This window comes from Drosophila sechellia, chromosome 3L (assembly GCF_004382195.2).
Source record: "Drosophila sechellia strain sech25 chromosome 3L, ASM438219v1, whole genome shotgun sequence".
Classification (NCBI taxonomy): domain Eukaryota; kingdom Metazoa; phylum Arthropoda; class Insecta; order Diptera; family Drosophilidae; genus Drosophila; species Drosophila sechellia.
In genome coordinates, this window is record NC_045951.1 from 16,063,023 (window position 1) to 16,080,324 (window position 17,302).

At 39.3% G+C, this 17,302-nt stretch overlaps 1 protein-coding gene across 1 annotated transcript in view; it reads left to right on the top strand.

Moving 5' to 3' along the window:
- The window catches only part of LOC6605963 (elongation factor-like GTPase 1), a 73,400-nt gene that overhangs the window by 30,788 nt on the left and 25,310 nt on the right, over window positions 1-17,302 (top strand). The gene's annotated exons all lie outside the window — the stretch shown is intronic.

The window sequence follows — 17,302 nt, forward strand, 5'->3', positions numbered from 1 at the left end:
CTTAATTGTAGAATGGGAAATAGAAATATGTATGGTAGCTCTACATTGAACACTCTCTCTCTTCCAGTATCATTTCTGTTTTCGTTTCTCGAGACCTTTCTCCCTCTGGGTGATCTATAGCCCCAATCGTGCTTAGAACATCTAATGAACTCCAGTCGGCTCATCCATTTACATTTCACAATGCTCTCATATTTATTTATACACTAACAAAGAGTGCTTTGGGCATAGCTTAAAACAAAAATATGTATAAAACCATAACATTCGAGAGCTATAATTACTACAACCTGATCAATAAATATATTTTAATAAATTCCAAATAAATAATATATATAGCTTCTTTCCTCGACCTCATTTCCTAGATCGAATTTCTTTATTTCCAAGGCATCTCAAGTATGTTTTCCCCCCGATTCCAAAGAGCATCTAATATGCCATTAAACATTCCAGCGAGTCTCCTTTCATTTTCCTAGCCAACTATTTGGCTGCGAACAATTACCCTACCGCCTGGGAACTGCAATAAAACAATAACAAATGAACTAATAAGAAAACGTTGCCAACTGAAGCTCAAGTTCAGCGGGAAGGCTATTTTCTGGAGCTTCCCATTTTTCACGTAGCCGCGCGCAATAAAAGAAACCGAGCGTTAATTAAAAAAATAGCCATAGATCAATGCACCTGATAGATGCGGGAAATGTTTGTTCTGCTCTGTTGTGTTGCGTTGTGTTGTGTTGCCAGTTGCTAGTTGCCAGTTGCCAGTTGCAAGTTGCTGGTTGCAAGTGGCTGGCTGCTCTGGGCTTTGTGAATGTGTCTTGCCAGCGGCAATGCGGTGTAATTTGTGAGAAAGAGGCTGGGCTCCTTAGCCCTTCTTAGTGACCCCTAATGGAGAGGGCCCAGAGGCGTCTTGGAAACCGAAAAAAAGTGTTGGAGCGGGTGGGGGGAAATGGTAGAATGATAGAATGTTGACAAGGCTGCAGGCGCTTCCTTCATTAGCATGTAATGACTGGAAAACTGGTCGCCTATTTGCCTTTCGTCTCTGACACACATAAGGCGTTTGTAATCGTTATGGAATGGCTGACTCCTGCTGCAACTGTTGCTGCTGCAGTGAGTGGGTGCTGCTGCTGCTGCTGTTGCGTGGCTGCAACTTTCTTCGTCGCCCATCTTTTGTGCATATGCAGCGGACAGAGCAGAGAGGCAGCAACATCAACGCAATGGCGGCGTCTGCATTCCTAGCTCGCTATAAAATATGCGACCGACGATCATCTAAGTACAACAACAGCAGCAACGAGTGCAGCAGCGGCAACATTGCAGCAGCAGCAACACTACAGCAGCAACTGATGCAGCAGCGCAGCAACTCTTGAACTTTACTGCGCCAGGAAAATGCTCTTGCCCTTTTTCCATGCCGTCTTCTTCTTATTTTACTGCAGGCAGCAACTGTTTAGCATGATCGGCACTGAAAAAAATATGGCACTAAGTTTAAGATATTCATCAGTTGGGGGAAGCGATAAACTTGGTTTATATTTCATTGTACCAATTTAGGAAATAAATATTAATTAATTAAAACAAATATAAATACACATAATTTCTAATTTAAATAAAAGTAAAAATGTTGGACAAATTTGAACCTAAAGAAGAAAATACATATATTCTTCAATATACCTATGAGTTTAGAAGTTTATTTTTCCAACTTTGCTTTAGGCATGCTTATAATTATCTAATAACAAAATACTTAGTTTGGAATTTTCTAATCCTTTAATGCATATAACTAAGTGCAGTGTGGCTTAAATGAGTGAAAGAGAGAGGAAGACGCAGCACGATGTTGCTGTTGCTGCTGCGGCTGCTGCTGCTCAAGTGCCAATAGCAATCTTCTTTTTTTCCAGCCGCGTTTTCCTCCTGCCGTTGTTGTAGTTTATTTCCCCTTGGCTTGATCTTTTGGACTTTGGCGGTAATTTTTGTGCGCAACTTTTTCCTTTTGCCCAAGACTTTATTGGCTCCGGGTTTTCCTGGTTCCATTTAAGCGATGCTTCTTTTTTCTTTCTATCTGCCAAAGTTTTGTCTTCATTTTTATTTTAATAGCGATCTTGATACCGCTGCTGCTGCGACTCCTCCACTCTAGTAGCTGGTTTGTTGCGGTATCTTCTCTTTATCACATAATGATTTCAAATGGCGCGAAATTAATTTGAATTATTACTGTTATAAGCTGTTATTTGTGAAATGGCCAGTGCCTGATCACAGTCTAAAAACTCTTTTGGTGTCGCTGCCACAATTGCAAGTTGCTGCCGTGCATTACGCAAGTTGCAGGTAACTAATTTCACAAGAGGAGCTCGTAAATAACCAATGAGCCATAAGAATTTCATGGGTAACTACTTCTGTAGTTAAAAATTCTTTTTTAATGGATATGTTATAATACAAAAAGATTGATATTTAAATTTCACTTAAATTTATCATCTAATTACATACACCGAGTGATGTAAATAACATGTATCTCACAGATAGGTGAAAAATACCCGCAGTTGATGACTAGTCTTGGTGGCATTTTCCGTGCCGTGCAACCTTGGCGGCAAGTACCAATTCTTGTTGGCCGCTCAAATGACACGGCTTTGTTGTTCGGCTAGCTGGTTGGCCACATTTAAATTTATTAAAACTGCACCAGCCACTAACGGACATTGTTGGGAATGTGCAACATGTTGCTGCTGCTGCTGCTGCTGCTGCTGCAAGTTGCTGCTGCGTTCAATGACCAAGGTGATCTCTGGTCGGTCCCTCGTTGCAGCATCCTGAATGGCGGCGCCTCGGCCATTTGCAATTTGCCATTTCAGCAATTTTAGCATCTCAGCATTTTACATGCAATTTGATGGCATTCGTCATTTGTTTAATTGTGCCCAAGCTGTGTGCTGCACTTCCTGCCATATCACTTCAGTTCAGTTTAGTTTCAGCTTCATTTCAGTTCGGTTTAGTCGAGCTTAGTTGAGTTTTTTCTTACCGTTTCTAATTGCTGGCCGGCACGAAGCGTTAGCTGCAATCTTCGGACTCGGACACATTTAGTTTCAATTAATCAAGTTGTCGCTGCACGCGTCTATTAGCTGTTTATGACAAGTGTTCCCGGGCGACGGATCGAGGGAATATATATATAGTAACTTGAAGCCGGCAGATCTGACGCCTCGGGTTGTCCGCCTGTCGCTCATTAGCGGCGCCCCCTCCGCTGATGCGGCTGCTCCTGCTGCAGTTGCTCCACCTCCTCCTTCTCCTCCTCCTTCAGTCCACCAAGTATTTGTTATTAAATATACGTGTGGCAGTTGCCGCTACTGCCTGGCGGGATTGGGAACTGTTCTTCTGCGGCTCTTAAGCTCGAGATTCAAGTTTGATTCGACATTGTCTTACTACCTTATATTCAAGGGGTTAATTTAATATTAATATAATAATAAATTAACCTACAGAAATCATATACATAAGGTGGGATATTAGTGTATTAGTTATCCATAATTACGAGATTAGAGACCCATTTTTTAATGTCCTACTTTTAGAGCTCTACCAATATAATATTAAACACTAATTAAAACTTGACAGAATGTATCTTGCTTTACTAGCATAACTCATGTTTTCAGCCAAATTAAATGCAACCGGTTGGGTGAATACATATTAATATTTCATTGCCTTAATTATGAGACTTCAGTTGCATGCCTTGTAACATTTTGGATTCCGGCTAATTTCTGCATATAAAGTATGAGTACATAAATACATAAGCGGGTATCTGGTAGTCGCAATACTTAACCATATCACGATTGTTCTTTGGTTTTATTTTCCTTTTTTTTTGGTTAGTTTCGCAATGGGCCAGTTCTTTAATGTTCCACTTTGGGTTTATATTCAGGTACCGTTGCATATGTGGAGGAAATGGCTGTAGGCCTTAGACTTTTTTCTATATTTTCCTTGGTTTGGTTAAAGATTGCGCCATTTTTGCGCCCAGCTGTCACAGGTTCGTTGACTCCCAGAGGCGCAGTTGGTGTTGAAACAATCATGTCCAAACCAGTGGCCAACTCTTGACGTGCCCATTGCATAATCCGCGCCATAAGAGCCACAAAGCTAAGCTCTCTGCACATCCGCAACGAACTCCACATCCAGATCCAGATACAAATCCGGGCAGACAGGCTTTGCTGCGGTAATTACTATTGTCTGCTAAATTGATTTCGAAATGCTTAAGTCGGCAATTTTCGGTGGCTCAGGATGTGAAGATGTTTAGACTCAGTGGAGCAGTTGGTGGTGGCCGGCAATTGTGGGTCAAATGCTCCAGCGGACGGATGGGTTACGGTGCAGATAGCCATTAACTGGCTTAAATGATCATCGCCTGGGCTTGGCAACTGTTCTAACTGTTTGTGAGCTAACCAATTCGCTGATTTGTGCCGCAGCCAAAGTTCAGTTCCTCAAAATGAAGTAATCTTATTTGATCACTTTGCGGCTAAGCTACATTTTACAGGACTAGATTATTAAGTTTAGATTATGCGCTTATACAAATATATAAACTATTCTATATACAGTTTTTGAGTCATATATATTATTTTTAAAATAATATTCTTAGGACTTCAACGCTTTGTGCATTTCTTTACTTTAGAAGTCATTCTACACCAGAAGCATAATCAATTTAGTTGTATTAATTATGTTTTGCTAAACCTGCGGAACTAAGCTGTGTTCTCAATCTTGAAACATTTTCTGGGTGTGCAAATAGGAGAGATTACATGAAAGTGGAAATGCCACCGATTCTGAGTCTGAATTTTCCCCCAAAGCAATCCAATGCCAACTGGTTCGGCCTCCTCATTTTTATTTCACTTATTTCCCGATTATATGATGCTCGCGATTGGGATGCCGGCGTTCTGTTTTAGCTCATGTGAAAGCGGAACTGGACAAACTAGAATCTATCCCTGTATAGATTCCCATATGCGCATACGCACTAGATAAGCTAGATCGGCCTAAAACCAGTTGCGGTTATCGCAACCTTATATCTGTGCATCCACCAGATACTCAGTAGTAAAAACGACACCCCCCACGAACTAATTGCGTTCCATTTCCATTTATCGCGATGCGTTGCCTGCAAATGAATTACGGCTGCCGAAAACAAATTAAAATCGTGGCAAATGTTGCGAGTTTCCCTAATTTGCTACTCGCTCGACTCCTCAATTCACAATCCTCGCCTTTCGCATTAAGTTTTTTAATTTACAGTCTGCCGAGGTAGCAATTTTCATGCCTTTTACCCTGGTCGTTTTCAGTGTTGCCGAGCTTGAAAATGTAGAACTTTGTCCCTAGAAGGTACACCATGTTTATCAACCAAAATCAATTAATAAAATCAGAAATTGTTATTTAATTCAACAATATATCAAATGAGGCTCCATAAATATGTGTCTGAATATGTGTAATATTTTCAAACATTTTTTTTTTTAAGAATATTTATTTGTACTGAAGTGTACCCATTTTTGGGGCAAGTACCTTGTACCTAGATTAACTACCGCCAGCACTGCCAAATTCTTAGTTCTTGCGTGCTAGGCTTTTACTTATTTAACTTCTTTTTTTTTGCGGCAGGGTCTCTGCCACTTGTTGCGCCCGTTTGGCAAATGCAATTAAATCTGTGTCGTGTGTGCAACAATTGCACTTGGCAATTGCAACTGTGCCGCATAATTGTGCCAAATGAATTTGTAATTATGTATTTGGTTTGACTCCTGGACATGCCATGCAATCTGAGCCGGTTGCAGTGCCACTTCCCACTTTCCACTTCTACGTCGCCCTGCTGTGTTTTTAATGCCTTTTAGTTTTTGTTATTTTTTTGTCTTTTGAGTGACATCACAGTAGCAGCCACACAACACAAAGTCATTGTCAACAATGTCAGCCAGACCCACAAGTCCGTCCAACCAGACCAACAAGACCGGGCCAAAACAGCACGGAGCAGACCGGCAAGTCTGTTCGGGCCATGACACCACACAAAAAGAAGAAGGCTGACAAAATTTAATTAAAGCGCATGACGAAAAATTCTTTGGAAAAATTGTTTAGACGACATCCGATGAGCCAAGAAGATGCCAGCCACAAATACCAATAATACCCTTACTGATATGGTATTGATAATAAGGCACATAGAATTTTAAAAGATAGGATATGAAGATATGTAGTGCAAAACTATTTGGTGCAACTTCTCTAAGAATCTGAAATATTTGCAAATCTTTCTCAGTTAATAATAAGAAAAACTATCTAGGTGCGTAGTAATTAATAAGAAATTTAATATTTGATATAATAGTTAAATTCACCGGAATCCTAAAGGGCATCTCCAAAAACTATATAAAGATACTGCCGACACCTTCAAAGTTACACATTCCCAACTTTTTGTTCCAGCAAGTCTAAAGTTTCAAAGTCGCCGTAGACTAGATACTGGGGCAGGAAATGCGGGAAGGGAAGGGGTGGCATGTGGCACCAAACTGGGTATTTGGCAAAGTTTTCTTGAACTTCACACGGAGCCAATTAAATGGCGACACGTTACGGAACATCATCCTCGTCATTATGATCATCGTCGTAGCCTATTCCCAAGTGGCAATGGCAGATGGTACATAGATGGCAGATGGGCGATGATGGCAGCTATGGGTATTGAAAAATGGGTCAATGGTGGCTTAAATTGTGGCGGGATAAGGTTGAAAGCCATGAGGTGTGGGCTTGACATTTGATCGCATCTGCCGATCCACTCGGCTGATTGACTGATGAATCTTTGCGGGCTTTTTGCGGTTTGATTTATGACGATCGCGATGGCAAGTTTCATTCAACTTTCTTTGATTTTCCATTGGGCATTTTGCATGTTGCATGTGGCAGTGTTCAACTTTTCCTTGACTCGCTTCTTGCGGCTGCTGTTTTGGTTTTCATTGCCATGATATTGTTATTGAGATGTACCGACCGCCAGCCCCCTTGCTCTTGGAGGCTCTGCCATCCTGGCAACAATTTGTCTAATGTGCCAATTTGCTCGCCCGCCTCCTAGTCTCGCGCTGCTCCTCCAACTATTTCCCTGTCTGCCCATCTAGTCGATTCCAATCAGCTGCTAGATATGGTTAGCAGCCAGCAGAGTGAGTGAAAAGTTTCAGTTTTTATTGCTACCTAGGATGGGTGGTAAAAAAGTGGCAATGATGGGCTTGAGAGTTCTTTAGCAAATATGTTTATTAATATACATATAACATATCTTAAAGTAGTATTTTACTTATGAGCATACATTTGTTGTACAATATTTAGTTTTGGCTGGATAGACTGAATACGCGATTCCTTTGAAAGCCACAAATGTTAGTATGTATCTTAATCTTTCAATATATGTATCTCTACTTTTGTGCCAGCAATAACTACATTACTGAGTATCTTCTATTCCCAACTTCCTTTGCATATCCCCATTTCGATGGCTACATTCCGCGTAGGTAGACCCGATCTTCGCCAAATCGTATCAATGACAAGACAAACCGAAACTGCTAGATCTGAACGCTTAGGAGGCCCTATAATTTCCACACTCATGCCGCCCGCGAATATCTCGCTGGCCGCTCCACTCGCTCACTTGTCCCATTTATTTATTTTGTACTTTTCTGCCGTTTAAATTTAATTCACGATTCGCGCTGCCATCGAACGGCGACAAAGGAACGGAGAAAATTCCCTCGACGACGGATTGCAATTTTCCATCTATCTATCTGTCTCTATCTTTTTTTTTCTTCTTCCTGCTTTTCCTTCTAACAAGCCAACGGACATTTCTTTTGCTTACCTTTCGATTTAGCCAGCCAAAGTTGGAAAATCTCTGCGCTCGCGTACTTAACCGCAATAATTTTTGCTCATTTGAGTGTCGTGGAAATGAGTTAAAGTCGCGATACTCGGGCTTTGCCACTTGGCATCGTCGCTTCTTCAGCTGCACATGGAAAAATGGTTTTAAATATTCTTGGTTTTTTTTTAAATATTACAGGATATTTCCCATCTCTCCATCTCCCATCTCTTATTACCTACCCAAATAGGTTGCTTTCGTCACTAGTTTCTTTTACATGACTGAAAGGTGTTTTAGTTTGAGAACAGAAGAAATATCACTGTTTGTATTGCCTGTTTGTTTGTATTCGGACTCCTTTTCTCTCTGTGTATTTGTTTACTGCCTAATGTAATGTGAGCATTACTTATTTCCATTTTTTGTTTCTTGTACGCCGCCTCCTAATTCATTAATTTCCCACAGAGTCGAGTGGTACGAGTAGCTGCATTTGCAGTAGGCAGCTACAAAGTCAATTTCAAACGTGAAACCGTTGAAAGTTATCACCTTCGCGCGGGAGTTTGTGGGACCGAAATGAACTGCAATAAACTTGGCCAAATTGTCGCTGCTCTCTCTAATCATTGTCAGTCGTAATGAAGTTGTTCTCGGATTTGGTCTCCTTTTTCCGGGTTTATAGTACTGTATTAGCGACTTTACGGACTGCTCAAGGCGGCTATTTACTTGTGTAATATCTTTATGACCCATATTAAATCGTAAATCCTTGTCTTTAGCACTCGGGGTCATCTTTTAGTGGTCATTCCCTGTGTTCATGTGACCCTTAATACGCGGGTTTTAGTTTATATTATCCCTGGGCTATGAGGATAATTCAGTTGTTGAGGCTTATGTATTTTGGAGAAATACCATATTTTACATCAAATTTATTCTTTAATTTTCAGTCATCAAGTTTACAATTACACATACTTAAGTTCCTACACGTTTTATTCATTCGAAATCAATTAAGAAAGTTAAAGCACAATCAAAATACTCGATGAGCAAAAGCCTTGAAGCCAAACATAATTAACTAAGATATGTAATTTCGCATAATGGATTTGTGTACTTCATTTAGGATTTAACAAATAAGCTGTAGCTTTTGTGCTTAGCCTATTAGCTTACGACTTTTATTGAAAACATAAACTTTTGGCTATCTTTACTCTGAGTTGGAAGCCAACATGCATGTGTTGTTGGCCCAAATATTTTGAATATAACTTCTTAAGTAAGTTGCACCACTGATCATTGGACTCCCGAAACCCCCGAAAGTATCGAAAAGGTGTCAAACGCCGTGACCCAGTGAGAAGTTGAACTTAACTGGCCAACAGACTGGACAACTCTTGGCCTTTTGAGCGGCTTTTGTGTGCGGTGTTGACGCATTTGCATTTCTTTTAGCCTTGTCGCTTCTCTTTTTCGTAACTGTCCAGTAGAACGAAAACTTATGAGTGGGGAAGTTACACATTGTATTTACGTGTATCGTTTGACCTCGACTTAGACTGGTTTATATGCAAATTATTTAATACAATTTCCAATCTCTAGTGTCATATTTGAACTTTCGTTATGCGTTGCATTCTCGGCGATCGTACAAACAATGGTTTCTAAAATGGCTTTATAAAGACGATTTTACCAACTCTCTAAGCCCAATGAAAGTGATTTTCCTGACCCCGTTTTCAGGGAGAAATAAAGAAAAAATAATATAAGAAAAAAAAAACAATCTTTGGTGAAGAGCTATGAAATTGGCCGGGTAAAAATGTTTCGCATGTTTATCATATTTCTTGATTTTCCCACTTTTCCCTCTCCGGGTTTCTGTCCCTGTCAGTTTTCTATTTTCCAAGTTGAACGCATATTTTCCGTGGTTTTTCTCCAACGTCCCACGCTCTTAATTAACCACTAGCCTTTCCTACTCCAAGTCATTTTGCGTATAGTTCAAGCTCGACTTCAATTGGTAGCTATCTTTTCTCTCTTTCTCCACCTTTCACCCCTCTCTGTCGCACTGTGAGAGTCCGTTTCTTGTGGCTGTTTGCTTTGTCCTTTCTGGTTTTCAATTTTAATTTGTAAATGTGCCAAAGGAAGCTGTCCAGATGTTTTGATTTAATTTTCTCGTACATTTCCGAGGAAAAGTCCATTTAACTGGTTAAAACCAAGAAAAGGATGGCAGCTACAACATCGCTCTCTTTATTTGTGGACAGAAATGCGTTTTATGGTGAAAGGTTGTTGCTCGAATTACCATAATACCCAGATTGTTTCTCATATTCATCACGGATTTATTAATGAAGATTAATCGGTTATCTGTGGATTATTTCTAAACGACTTAGTGTGGTATTTAAAAGGGAATTGATTTAAAGGTGCTTCGATAAAAGGCCGATTTTAGTATAAATAATTATTGAAATATTAGTATATTTTAGTAGTAAAAGTAGTAGTAGTTTTAGTAGTAAAAGGCCGATTTTTGTATAAATAATTATTCCAATATTAGTAGGGGAAAACAAAAGGCAATTATCTTAGCAATTTGGCACATTCTTTAATTCTGAATATTTATACATTAATGAAATATTAGTTTTGATTGCGTAACATGTTTGGATTTCTTTGGTCTATGCTAAAGTAAGTTAGCAATTTGTTAATTGGGCTACTACTACTGACTACTTTTACTGACTAATTGAACGGGCTTAATAACTTTTAATCTGTTAAAACCTTACTTACTTACTTATTCCGCCAGTTCAAGCACCCTATTTAAATCGCATTTCAAAGTTAATTTACCCTGAAATGCAGATCCTATCGCGGTAATTCCATTATGTTGCAACTGTCGCCGAATGAAAACAGATCTGGCATTCACCATCTGACTTATCTGTCATCTACCATGAAATCCAGCCATCAAGAGACCACACAGATCCGCAGTAAAACAAAGGATTGACAACATGCCATGGATCTTAATGAATTTTATGAGTTCATTAAAAATGTATTTTGAAAATTATTATATTTATGAGGGAAGCGCCAGAGCGGGCGCAATTGTTATTGCACATTTGCATTAAATTATTGAAACATTTTCGCGCACTCGCTGGCTGACATTGTTTTTTTTTCTTTTTTGCTTTGTGTTGCAAGCGGCTTTATTAAGTGCAATTGCAAGGCAACGTCACCTGAATGCACTCGACACAACTTTGTGCACTGAGAACATTAATTGGAAACCATTATTATAAAAATGTTAATATTGTAAAATTATTCTATACTGCTTAGTTCAAGAACTTGTTCAAGAATGTTTTTTTTATAGAGACTTTAGCTTAGGGAAGTACGAGTTGTTGTGTATTAACTTTAATAAAAAGGTGATAGAATAATAGTAGTTTATTAAATAATTTATTATTTTAGTTGTAGTTGTAGTATGGGATATTATTTGATCATGTTCAAGAATATTGGCTTTTAGGGAATTACGATTTGTTGGGTTTTAACTCAAATTAAAAGGTGTTAGAATAATAGTAATTTATTAATTTAATATAATTTATTATTTTATTGTTTATTATTATTTTTTTATATTATTGAATTTTTTAAAAATTAAGTATTTCATTAAGTATTTGCATGATTGGATTCCAGCTCACACTTTTCCATTACTTATATATCAGCATGCCTTAACTTCTGGCCTTCGATTCTCCCACAACCGGGCCATGTTTTTTCTCACTGTGTAGACCTTTCCTCACATGCCAGTCAGTCAGTCAGCGATGGTATGACAGACCTAGGCAGCAACAACAGAAACAACGAGACACCGCAACACCCGCAAGTTGGAAGCGTTGGCAACTTTGGCAGCCGTTAAAACTGCTGATGATGTCTGCGGCTTTGTTGCCATATCCACACCTACTGGCAAGGAGGACGAGGGGGGTCCAAAGGGGCTTCTGGGCCGGCGGCTGCTGCCAACGCGTATCCATCATCATTTCTGTCATCCAGCCATGGGATGGGATCACATGGGATGGCATGGCATGGTGATGGAGATGGTGATGGGGAAAAACCTTTGCTTGCATGATGCGCTTGAATTTTCTCTTGCACCTAAATTATATTTTTCCTTTTCTCTTGCACCTAAATTATATTTTTCCTTTTTTCCAACGGTGCTATTTCTATTTTTCTTCTTCTCTGCCAGCCGCCGCTGTCAATGGATATTTTTTCCATTAATTTGATTTTCCTCCAGTGATTTTTTCCCACTCGTTCTTAAATTTGCCTTTTGAAAAGTAAAGTAAACGTCAAACTTGCATACTATATTTATCTTCTTGAAGTTTTTTATTTTTTGCAAAGGTTTTTTGAAGTTGGCCCTAAAACTAGCTGAATCTGAAGCTAAGTTACATGCAACATGTTACAAAATAATATTTAATAAAGTTGGCTAACTTATATATGTGTTTTAAATTTCAATTTATTTTCTCCGACCCTATTTTTCCGGTAAGTTTGGACCCATTTGGTTAATTATATTGCTTAACCTTTATCTAAAAAAATGGAAAGTTTCCTTTTAATTACAAAGAAGCTTATTGGCTTATCTCCCAGCGGTTTTTGGTAAACATTTTCGCAAACACTCATTTTGTTTATTTAATTAGAAGAGTAGAAGAGCTAGTGGGTGAAGATACCTCGGGGTTCGTATCATTAATTACTCAGCAGACCACTTGGACACGATCGTCGGGTAGTCAAGTAGTTGGCCAAGTGGCTCCGCTTGGCCAAAACTGCAGCTCAGCGGGATTCTGGCACTCGGGTTCGCATTTTGGTCGCGCATGGGGGACTTTCTTTCCGAAATTGCCAATTGAGCGGAATCAAGGCAAATACTTCAAGACTCTCCGCATCTCATTTGAATCTGCTTTTTGCGGCTTTCCCATGGATCGTTTGTCTTTTTTTTTTTGGCCACCTTTTTTCCGAGCTTTTTCGGCAAGGGTTTGGGTCGATGGGCGGCGGTGGGGGAAGAAAAACAATCAACGCGCCTTGGCAACGAATTCGCATGACCAAAAGAAATAGTTGAAAAAAGGTAAATAGATGTTGGGAGAAAAAGAGTCATTTTAATCTAGCTTTCGACTGGGAGATACCTTTTATTGTCAACAACTAACTATTTATCTGATAGGAATGGTCTAAACCCATTATTGATTATGCAAATTTTAAAGGGTTTGTTAATTTCTGAACGCATTAAAAATCAATTGGTTACAAAAGACAACTAAACCGATAAACACTTTTTGCACTTGCAGGGTATTTCTGGCCAAAGTTTATTTGCCTTTTTTTCGAGCTCACTTTGTGTACTTTTGGCCAAGTAAATACTTAAATATAGCACACACTTAAATCGCTGTTGATATTGTGTAGCGAAAGTGAAATTTAGTTTGCCTTTACCTACCTGGAAGTGCCAAAAAAAGGGCAAAAAGCACGAGCGGCCTGAAGAAAAAACCCAACTTAAGACTTAAATGCGAGATTCGCTTACGGAAGTTCCAAATTCGAAGAGATTTCTTTCAGTTTTTACAAACAATTTTGCGATAATTTTTTTGTGGCTTGCAATTCTCGGAGCTGTTTGCTTAGTCTAATGAAAGTTAATTACAACATCAAAGCGTTGTCGCTGCCACTGATCTCCGGTGATCTGGGGGTCTCCTCCTCCTCCTCCTCCTCCTCCTCCTCCGGAACCACCTCCTCTACGCCGGCGCACAAAATTCCGATTAGGTGCGGCCTAAAAGGCGGAGGAGAAATGGCCGAAACAAAAATTGTGCGATGCCAGCCAGAGTCTAAGTAGAGAAAGTACATGTAAAAGTATCTGAAAGATGCGAATCTGCTGCCGCTTTTAAGGCAGTGGGGTCAAAATCGCTGCCCACTTTTACCACTCGCTTTTGGGCCAAAAAGGGGCGCTGCTGACCCCGCCCACACACGGAATATGGTTGTGTGTGTTTGTTTGGTTGTAAATATTACAACATGACTGCCTATTTTTTTTCTTTCCTTCTTCTTTTGAGTTAGAGATGTTAACTCGAGAGCTGCTCGTCATTTGCATACTTAACACCTTTCGGGAAAATGCGCCAAGATGCACGGAGTGGAGGCACTTGAGTCATCTTGGCTTGGCTTTTGTGGCATTAGAAAATCATCATCAAGCTGCAGTCGTGTGTTACTTTCAATTTCAATGCCTCTGGCTTCGCCTTTACCCATTGTAATGCATGATTTGTATCTTGAATCTTTGTATCTTTCGGCTTTCGTTTTGCGGCCGCACCTCACCTGCAACGCCAGCATCGCCAGCACTTCCATCTCCACATCTTCAAAACCATTTCCATTTCCATCTCCATTTGAATCGGCGATGACTGCACTTTGGCTATTACAATTATTGTTATTGTTACTGTATTGCTTTATTGTTGCAGTTTATGGCATTGTCTGGATTCGCCATTAGGAAACGCAACTTATTGCATATCACAGATTTTGCTCGCGTGGCTGCCAAAAAATAAATCGATAAACTTTCACCCCGCTGCTCCCATTAAAATGCCATTAAGATCTGTGGAAATTTGTCCAGCCGAAAAATCCACAGCGAAACGGATATCAATAAGCAATTGTAACGCTAATTGCATTGATTAATGTCTTATCGCATTTGAATTATCTCACAGCGCCAAAAGCAAGCAGAAGAAATAGAAATGGAAAACTGAAATCCACAAATTTCACTTTCTAAGCAACAGGTGAAATCTTCACCTGACTGCTTCCTGTATGGGTGAAGTAAAAAACAAAAAAAAAAAAAAAACGGTGCTGTAAATGTATATATTAAGAATAATTATATTTGAGTGATCTCATCGCTACTGTTTCCACTCATTTCTCGTTTCTCCCAGGCCAAATTGATAAGAGCCAGAATCCCCAACCCATTCGTGGCCTAATGTTGCTCAATTAAATTCATTGAGCTGCATAAGCACCTTCCACCAACAACGCATAATTATGCAAATGTTGGCCATTTAAAGGGCCAACTCTTCCCAACTCCCCCTTTTTCCCCCCATCCTCTGCCATTTGGGGGGCGCCTTCCTCTTGGGCGAGATTGCATGTCGGTTTGGGCCAACAAATCGCGTCTAATTAGTGACCCGCAAATGAAGAAATTTTTCGGACACGAAAGAAATTTAGTAGTGCACTGGGAAAATCTAGATAGCAATCTAGTTATTTTAAGTATTATATCATTTAAACATATTGCTTGCAGTTTCTTTTTCGTAACTTATAAATGCAAGATTGAAAGCTGAAACAAGGGATAGAAAATATAGTAATATTTATATTTATTTACTTATGTTCTAAATCTAAATGAATTCTAATTCTCTTCTAGAAAAATATCTAGCCTTTTAAAATGTGCCATAAAATAAACAAATTTATCTCATATGTTTTAACATAACTTTTTTAACTTTTTTCCCATTGCCTAAATAAGTTTTTCTTTCCAGACATGCAACTTTGTTTTCGGACTCTTGATATTTGTGGACAGTTCTTGGTATTATTTTTTTATTTTGCGCCCAATTTGTTGTTGTTCATTTTAATGATGCGAAAGAAAGTTACGAGCAGTGAAAGAGAAGAAGCATTTTCTGGCATTTTCTAATGATGCATATAAATCTGGTATCCAATAACTTAAAAAGCCTGCAACCAATAACTAACTCCCTACGTCGCTTTTGCCATGCAAATTTAATCCATCGGCTGTCTGGCCAATAATCAAAGCCAATCAATCAATATATGGCCAAGAATCCGAGCTCTGGGGCTTAGCATCCCTACGATTTTTAAGGGGCGGGCGAGTTGAAGATACTCGGTCAACGATGATGGCTCATAAATATGGAAAATGCAAACACCTTAGCAGCTCTTTGCCTCCTTCGCTGCTGAAAGGTGAGTGGAAATAATTAGTTATCGACGCCACCTGTGCAACAGTAGCAAAGTCAGTCAACTCGACCCGCTGCGTTTTGATGGGTGATGAAACTTTCGCCAAAATAATCATTTCTCAGGAATTTTGGTGATCGATGATTTGGGGGGGAATCGCTACTTGAGGACTGTAGAGATTAACTTGGCTTAGTGTAGTATCTGTAAAGTATATTTACTTAAATCAAACCTTAATATGTTATTTAGTTTAACTTAAGCTGGAACATCCTAATGATTTAGGTTATTTGAGAACATTCACTTGTAGATAGAACAGCTCGCTTACTTTCTATTGGCCATGTTTCAACTTTTACTGGGCCAAAAGCATCGGTTTCTGGGGACAAGAATCTCATGCTGAAGTGAAAATTGCCGACCTCAGATCGAGATTGAGGACAACGTGGCGAGGAATGGGCGACAATGAATTATTTCTGCAGCTAACTGTTAGCAATTTCGGTGTCTGTGCCGCCTGTTCGTGTTCAGATGGCTAAAACTGAGTGAATTTCATAGCTGGCCTAATGAAAAATGAACAGCGAGCTCCTTAAACTCTAATTAAAGTTTTTAAGTGTCTGTGAGTGAGTTTGTTCGTTGGGTCTTGTTAAGGGGCTAATGCTATAAACTGTCTACCAACTGTGCCCATTCTGTCCGTTTTCATGCGGCTATATGGGCCTGCAATTGTGGCGGCTTCTTACCAAAAACGACCTCCCTCCCCCCTCGTTCAAAAAGATCTTTGGCTAATTAGTTGGCACAGTAAACGATTTTGAGGATCTTTCATGGTTAATATACAAATCCGCTTTATGCATTCGCCGTAATCTCATAGAGCTGATGGCATATTTCTCCCTTGCTCCGACTTCTTCCGGTAATGGTCATAAAAAAAAGAAGTACTCTTTTTTGTGTGAGCGTTGTTAATGGTTTGACTTGGCTTTTTGCACTGTATATTTTTACACCTTCCCCTTTTCGGTGGGCAAACATATTTGCCTTTTTTTCTAATCCAAACATAATTCTTGATAATTTTTTTGTGTTGCCTTGTTTTTATGGATGGTCGGTAATTGAATTTGTGGCCAAGACAACATCCGATGCTCCAGCTCTGCAGCATTTTGAGGTATTTATTTAATTATATGACGGGTCTTGACTTCTTCTTTTTCAGGCGCCGCCATTTGCATTTGCTTTCTAATCAACATTGGTCCAATGATTTGCATTTTCAGCTGCTTAAGCTTTGACTTTGGCTTTTGGCTTCTACGGTTGCAATTGCCTTAGTTTTAATTGTTTTTGCTTGAGCAGAGTTTAGAGAGAGAGTGAGAGAGGGGAAACCAAAGCACTTCTGCGGTTGAATAACTTTGATGGATGCATAAGAAGGCATGCGGCATGTGGCAATTTGGTCAAGAATTAAGCCAGCAAGCAAATCCCGAGTTCTGTAATTGTCTGTTATTAGCATGAAATGTAATTTGATGGCGTTATAATTGGTTTCATTCGCTTTTCTGATTGACGTAATGCCGGAGGATTTTACATTGCTGGGAAAGCATTTCTGATTTTAGCCATCTTTAATGGAACTTTTTTTTTTTTGAGAAAACTTAATTAGTGCACTTCAGTTAACTGCTGTTGCATAAATCTTTAGATGAACAACAATTGATTTTCTTGTGGCTTAAAGATCGTTAATTTAAATGTTAATAATCAATATTTGGTTTGCAACTCCTAGTTATTCTTTGT